This window comes from Delphinapterus leucas, chromosome 10 (assembly GCF_059928025.1).
Source record: "Delphinapterus leucas isolate spDelLeu-1000000601 "Yukka" chromosome 10, BTC_Dleu_Yukka2, whole genome shotgun sequence".
NCBI lineage: Eukaryota > Metazoa > Chordata > Mammalia > Artiodactyla > Monodontidae > Delphinapterus > Delphinapterus leucas.
Window position 1 is genome coordinate 19,686,066 of NC_143138.1, and position 8,369 is coordinate 19,694,434.

At 39.6% G+C, this 8,369-nt stretch overlaps 1 pseudogene; it reads right to left on the reverse strand.

Moving 5' to 3' along the window:
* Window positions 1–297: 297 nt before the first annotated feature.
* On the reverse strand, window positions 298–7,682 carry LOC149748146 (AP-3 complex subunit sigma-1 pseudogene; annotated as a pseudogene).
* Between the last annotated feature and the right edge of the window lie 687 nt (window positions 7,683–8,369).

Here is an 8,369-nt window from a genome sequence, read left to right on the forward strand (position 1 = left end):
TTTTAGTACAAAGTCAACTCTTCTCTGCTGCAAGTGAAATACCTAAACGTCTGCAAAGGCAAATGGTTAAAAGCTTTGGAGGGGAATATTTTGCTAAGCAAGATTAATCATGACCTCCTTGTACTATAGGCCTGAAGACAGAAATGAAAGTTGCAAGGAAAGATATGACTCACTCTGCAACTCGGTAGCTGGCCTTCATTCAGCAAAGTCATCAGATCTCAGGCTCCTTCCCTCTGCTCTGCCAGCCCTTATTCTTGTTGATTCATGAACACAAGATGGCTCCCACAGCTCCTAACATAACAGGCACATTCAAAGGCAGAAAACAAAGGGTCGTCAGGGTAAAAGGTTCTATCCTCCTGGGGCTACTCTTATCAGGGGAAAAAACTATATTTTCCGGTGCCCTGCAGTAGATGTCCCCTCAAGTCTCATTGGCCATAAAAACGGGTCATATACCAGTGTATAAAAAAAAAAAAAAAGAAATTGCCTGCCATTCCAGTAAACAACGAATGTTGCCTGTAATCAAGCCATCAGCCACTGCAGTCACCCCAATGGTGCACCCTGAGGAGAATTCAGGATGGAGAAAAACAGGATACTGGCCCTAGATAGTTAAGATACACATCTAAGGAATAATTTCAATGAGTCCAGACTCTTGCATCTTCCCATACACAGACAGGCACTAAAATCATTAACTTGAGATTTTTTTTGTGATTAGCAGTAATCTTTTGATGTTTGACGACATGGGTTTTTTTTTTCCTGGGCGAGGGGGTGTTTTCGTTTCCCAACAGAAAGTCCTGTATACCCTGGCTCCTCCCTTCCCTCTTTGGAACAGTTCCTCAGAGCTATCTGAGAGGCTGTCTCCTGGGCTATACAGTCTTCAGTAAGGTCCCCGATTAAAACATAACTTGAAACTTTTAGGTTGTACATTTTCCTTCAGTCAACTCCTGGCTACTCTTAGATGTAAGGGATGCTGACAAAAGGACACAGAATACCCATGCCCAGCTTAGCCAAAAATGACTCATCCCATAGGGCTGGGTACATGCTCCAAACAAAAGCAGGGTACAAAAAAACAGGCAAAAGGCAGGGCAATGGCTGTTGGGTAGGCAACAGTGCCTGTCAGAGTTAATTAAGCTCATATACATATACGTTTGGTCTTAACTCTGCATCACATTTTGTAGAACATTTTCTGGATTGGTTGTTTTTTGTTTGTTTGTGGTGTTTTGTTTTGTTACTGTTTAAATCTTTCATTACTCAGACTGTATTTTCTTCTGTGGGTATGAGTGTGGGTTATAAGGAAATACATATTTGCATTTTTACCCCAGCAGTTACGTTTTTTTTTAAATTATTTTTTTATTGAAGTATAGCTGATTTACAATGTTGTATTAGTTTCAGGTGCACAGCAAAGTGATTCAGATATATATATATAGATACATACATATATACATATTTTTTTTCAGATTCTTTTCCCTTATAGGTTATTAGAAAATATTGAGTATAGTTCCCTATTCTATACAGTAGGTCCTTGTTGGTTAACTACTTTATATATAGTAGTGTATATATGTTAATCCCAAACTCCTATCATAATGGTTCTTTATAAATGTAAATTTATGTAATACATTTAATCCTCTACTCCTTAGACAGGACCAATTGACCCCATACTATCAGCACGGATGAAATTATTACCGCTTCTTCCTTCTTTCTGCTCTTTTTAGTATTTATCTTTACATTTTAAAACATACTTATTCCACTACACTTGATTTATCAAATCAAAAAATTATCTATTTTTATTCCTGGCTATTAAATGATTGAATCAGCACAACTTAATGACTTCCCTCTTTTTGTCACTTTTCATCGCCCAACTATTGTTCATTACAGTATATACTTCCTGTATAGTCAGATGGGAATTGGGATGAATGTAGGCACTGGGGACTTCTAGTGACATATGAGGGAGATTTGCTTGATTGGGAGATGGGCAAGATAGCTTTTCACTTTGATAATGGAACTAGATATATGGCCTAGTCATGAAAGAAGGACAAGCTTCTGCCCCAAGGTAAAGATATAAAAGTAAAGATATCTTGTAATCAATACTTTGTGGAACTGTATACAGATCATCTCCAACTTACGATGGTTTGACTTATGATGGTTTGACTTATTTTTCAACTTCACAATGGTGTGAAAGTGATATGCATTCAGTGGAAGCCGTCTTTCAAATTTTGAATTTTGATCTTTTCCTGGGCAAGTGATAAACAGTATGATACTTTCTTGTGATGCTGGGCAGCGGCCGGCGAGCCACTGCTCCCAGTCACCCACTCAAGCACGAGGGTAAACCATTCTGTTTTTCACTTTCAGTACAGTATTCAATAAATAACATGAGATATCCAACACTTTATTATGAACTAGGCTTTGTGTTAGATGATTTTGCCCAACTGTAGGCTAATGTTAAGTGTCTGAGCACGTTTAAGGTGGGCCAGGCTAAGCTATGAGGTTCTGTAAGTTGGGTGTATTAAATGCATTTTTGACTTACAATATGTTCAGTTTACGATGGGTTCATCGGGACGAAACACCATTGTAAGTGGAGGAAGACCAGTATCAAGGAAAGTCTAGTGGTCAAGAGATAAGCGGTTTTTCTTCAGCATCCATCACAGGAGTTGAATCAATGAGAAGGTAGGGTTCCCCTCACGTCCTTGATTTTCTTCTGAATGTCATTAGTAGTTTTGGACCTAATGCCATCCAACCCCAGATAGCAGGGTAAAATGGGGCAGTGAACTTTGTCTCAAGATTAGAATGTGGGTTTGGTTTCACCCTGCTTGTTCATGCAGCTCTTGCAAACTCTGACCTCCTAGGCTCTTCCTAGACCACTCACATCATGTCTCCTATTCCTGTCTCCTCATTCCTCGGCTGACTTCCTAAAATGGGACCTTTCTATCAGATCACCAGGACCTGCCCAGCCTCTTCAGCCATATATTAGCTCTTCCAGTACTTGACACCTTACCTTTGTATTAGTGTCTGCCAGGCCCCTCCTAGCTAACCACACTCCTTGTCCTGTCCTCACCAGACCAAGCCTGTCATATGGCTGCTTACATCCCAGAGTGGCAGTTAGCTGGAAAGTCAAATGAGAACACTGCTCTGAAAACCAAGAGGGAGGTGTGTGTGTATGGGGGAAGTTGTCTATAATAGAATTGACAAACTCTTTTTCTAAAGGGCCAGTATATATGCTAGATTTTATCATCTCTGTCACAACTATTCAGCTCTGCCTTTGTAACAGAAAAGCAGCCCTAGAGATATTGGTGTGTTCTAATAAAACTTTATTTACAGATGCTAAAAGTTGAATTTCATTTCATGTGTCATGAAATAGTCTCCTTTTGGTCTTTTTTTCTTCAATTATTTAAAAGTGTAAAAACCAGGGCTTCCCTGGTGGCGCAGTGGTTGAGAGTCTGCCTGCCGATGCAGGGGACATGGGTTCGTGCCCCGGTCTGAGAAGATCCCACATGCCGCGGAGCGGCTGGGCCCGTGAGCCATGGCCGCTGAGCCTGCGCGTCCGGAGCCTGTGCTCCGCAACGGGAGAGGCCACAACGGTGAGAGGCCCACGTACCGCAAAAATAAAATAAAATAAAAAAATAAAAGTGTAAAAACCAGTCTTAATTCATGGGCTTTAAAAATAAGAACAACAACAGGCCAGATTTGGCCCATGGGCTACTGTCTGCCAGCTGCCTGGTCTCTAAGACTAAATGCCAAGAACTGTGGCGGGACTGGACACAGGTTCTTTGGGTTAGTTAGTTAGTTAGTTTATTTAATAAGAAGGCATGTGATATCTTTAATGAGCTCTACAAAATTACTTATTAAAAGAGCTCTGTCTTCTGGGTTTTTAGATCTTACCAACTGCCCTGATTTCAGAAATATCTGAATATCAGAAAAAAATGGAAAAAGAAGATATATATGGACATCTGATTCCTTGCAGTTCTTTATTTTTCCTTCCAAATTAACCAGAAATGCAGGAGAAACTGGCAGACAATAACTTTCTTTTGTTCAAATGGTCTCACCCAACTTATTTTGGTCTCAAGAAAGACTATTTCTGGGTACTCTAATATCCCCCAAATTAGAGAACTGTTCGTAGTCTGGCTGCGCTTTATAGGTTACTTGTTTAGAACTGATAGTCTGAGCTGAATTTTTAAACATAGATTTTACTTAGAAAAGTCCAAAATATTAATGAACAAGCTTTTTATGTATAATTTTCATGATTACAGTAATCATCTGGATAATACTGAGCAAGCCATTATCCTTACATCCTTACACGCATTGTGATAAATATCATCACGTGCTAGGCTTTTTAGAAAATCATGACCTTTTTCTTTTAGAATAATTTTATATTTACAGAAGAGTCACAAAGACTCTTTTTACTCTTTTATTTACAGGGAGTTCCCATATTACTATCAGCCAGTTTCCACCAATGTTAACATTTTATGTTACTGTATTGCGGCTGCCAAAATAAGAAACCAACATTGGTATAATACACTACTATTAACTAAACTCTAGACTTGCTGTTTTCACTTGTGCTAGTCTTTTGACATAAAATCAGAGTAAGGTGTTTACAACTGGGCTACCATTTTATAATAAAGCAGGCATAAAAATTAGTAATTAATTTAGTCTCTAGTTACATTAAAAGTAGATTACAATCACAGGATATGTCTTTTTAACTATTCTTTCTCCTCTCAAGTATTTTAGTAAATTCATAAGAAAAGTCACGTCAAGGTTATTTTATTATTAAAAAATTCTGATTGGGGTCCTTTAGATATTTAATATGTAATATGGAATGGAAAATAAAAAGGGCAACTCTTTTATTTTATTTTTAATTAATTAATTAATTTTATTTTTGGCTGTGTTGGGTCCTCGCTGCTGCGCTCGGGCTTTCCCTAGTTGCGGTAAGCGGGGTCTACCCCTCGTTGCGGTGCGCGGGCTTCTCATTGTCATGGCTTCTCTTGTTGCGGAGCACGAGCTCCAGGTGTGCAGGCCCCAGTAGCCGTGGCACATGGGCCCAGCAGTTGTGGCTCGCGGGCTCTAGAGCGCAGGCTCAGTAGTTGTGGTGCACGGGCCCAGTTGCTCCGCAGCATGCGGGATCCTCCCAGACCAGGGCTCGAACCTGTGTCCCCTGCATTGGCAGGTGGACTCTCAACCACTGCACCACCAGGGAAGTCCCTGTTTTATTTTTAAAAGTCAACAAAGTCTAAAACCAGTGCATTTGTGACTTCCTAATAACATCATCTGTTTTACTTCTGTTAAATCTATAGCTGCTACAATTTTACCATATTTGGTAAATAAAACTAAAAAGGAAACTATCTTGCTTTAAACTAGTTCCTTTTTTTAAAACTTTTTTTTCCTATAGTAAAATATATGCTTATTAATGCCCATCTTACACACTAATTTATCTTCTGCATTTTGTTGATTTAAACATCCAGTTTTCTTATTCTATTTAAACACACACACACACACACACACACACAACTTACTAAAGGACTCAGCTTGCCTCCTTCCTTGTTCTTTACCTGACACATCAGCACTGTGTACTGGTTCTTTTTCACTCCTAATCTCAAGGTCCACTTTACCTCAGTTTAGGCTTCATTCTCAGCACAGGTGTTGTCTCCTTAATAGCAATGAACTCCTGAATGGAAGATTTACCTATCATTCAGGTAGCACAGGGACTTGCTTTTCTCTTTTGTTTATGGATTAGCAATCCATTCCCTAATACTTAAAGGATTAGATGCAGTCCTTTCAAGCGAAACAGATTGATTAACCCTGTGAAGTACTAAGACCTGAGATCAAGGTGCACTGTGTGTATTTGGGGTTACCATGTATACTGTGTTAGTGGGGTTTGCAATTGTCCACTTTATGTGTGGAGATGGGGGAGATGGGTCTTTACCATGGATAGATGACATCCCACAACTTTATAATTGAGAAAGATGATATTCTGCCTTATTTGCCATCAAATCTTTTCCCTAAGCCTCTAACATGCAAAATCATTTTTGCTTTTTACCTACATTCCTTCCTCTGAATAGCTTCGGGGTATGGTTTTTCAGTCAACACCCAAAGGCCAGAACATTCTCTTGAGTTCTCCCACACAAAGCAGATTTTCTCCATCTTCTTACTGATGCCTGATATTCCTTTAATAAGCGACAAAATGTTTTAGTGCTTAATTGAAGACAAAGGATGGAGCTGGAGTCATTTAGAATGCCTGGTTCAAGGGGCAAGCAGCAAGCAGAATTGGTGAAGGGTTCTGAGCAGGGACAATGAAAAGCTCAGGAGGAAAGGGAAGAAATAGAAGGAGCAAAAGTGTCACGAAGAATTGCAAATTGTTTAGTTAAAAAAAACTATATGCAGAGAGATCAAAAACATGGCTGTTAAATCTGGGTAGAGGGTATACTGGTTTTCACAGTACTAGTCTTTCCATTTTCATGTATAGTTGAAATTTTTCAAAATAAAAAGAGCGTGAGAAATCTGTGGACAGGCCATATACTTGTGTTTGAAAGATTTCTTTCAAAAATATTAAGAGGTATTCAAATACAATGTGAACATAAAATTACAACTGCAAAGTTTTGATTAAACGTTCATAGTCATACCTAATGGAATGCAGATCATACTGAGATATGGACTTACTGAATTGTTCACTTGAATTATTTTTCCAGGTACCTTGGCATTTATTTTAACTAAGGGAAAAAGGGTACAATGTCTTCATGCAATACATATTTGGTTCTTTAAATAACAATTGTGACAAATAGCAGAAAGATTTAAGGAATGCTGCACTTGATACCCATTCAAACGCCAATGTTTTGGGTTTTGATAGTTAAAGAAATGTTTCACACTTTTTGAAATATTGAATACTACAGTAGTCAATACTAGAGCATGCCTTTGGTGGGCATAGAAATGCAGTTTAGAAAAGGAAAAAAAAAAATCATACAGGAACTACTCAATTTCTTTAAAATCACTGAGCAAGGAAAGCAACATTGAACTCCACATACTAATTTTGCACAACTTGTGTGTAGTACCTTGGCTTCAATCCAAGAGCAAAAGCTAAGACTCTCCCCTATTTTGGGTGAACAAGTGAATGGTAAACTTAGATGACTTTTCCCTCTGGATTTTACCTGGGAGTAACCTTTTAAATTTTTTATCTGAAAGAAGGCAGGTTTGGCACTTTTATACTTATATCACCATGGTTGACATTTCTTGGATCACAGGAAGATTCTTTTTTTTTTTTGTACATCTGATACATACAGTACAGCTTGGAGCTCCTGCTATGCTAGTCTCAGAGATCTTCAGCTTATTTTGTGCATCAATTTACGTAATAATCTCATTCATATTGGTCTCTAATATTACTCCCATCACCATTTCTATTCCTGTCTACATGGAAAATTAAAACCAGTTCACAGACACTTTCAAAAACACTTATCTAATGTTTCCAAAATACTTGAATTAGATCTAAAATGCTAAGTTCACTCTCTGAAGAATCCACATGGAAGACAAAATATAATGTTATATAATGTCTACATGTCAGTTTGTCATTAGATCCTACAGTTAATAATCCTCCTTCTAGGAAATTACATTTTCATCTCTCTTAGGTACCAAATGGAAAGTCTCCTGATGATTTGCTGTTGCGTATCTTTACCATAGGGCTGGTAGAACTTGGAAAGTTCCCATGTGTACGATTAGGCCACTCAAGCTGGCTGTTCTCTCGCTCTCTGTACATCACCTGCTCCACCGGCGCCTGCTTCACCTACACCCTACTCACATGACTGACCTTCCTACATACTTGCACCGGCGCCAGCTAGTGACTGTTCTTATCTTAGATCAGAACATCTACACCTTGATAGTTTATCAAAGGGGCAATGAGAGGTATGTCCCTCTGCTAGTTTCCCCGGTAACTGGTAAGCCAACCTTAAGTCAATTCCCCCTGTAACTGGTAACCTCTCTCTTCCCCCGGGAACGAAGACTACTGCCATGTCCTGCCCACCGTCCGCCACACAGAGTTGGGGTGTCATTCCAGCACCGTGTGAGATCCCCCTACCCATTAACCACTGATGCCTCTGTCGCTGACTCTCGGCTCCTTCTCAAGGATGGGCAAGTACAGGGCTTGTAGGCCTGCAGGGTGCAGCCCAGCACCATGGGTGCTGAAAATGAGGATCGCCTTTATCTCGCCTGGGCTGAGCAGGGCTGGTCCAGCGGATGCTGAGAGCCAGGGGCTGAGGCAGGCTAGAGAGCCTCTCCTGGGGACTGTGCTGGCCATTCTTTCCCCTATTTGAATTTCTTAGTTACCCTTTGTTTGTTATTGCTATGGGCTTTTCTTGTTCGTTTACTTTTTTTTTTTTTTTTGGCCTCACCACACA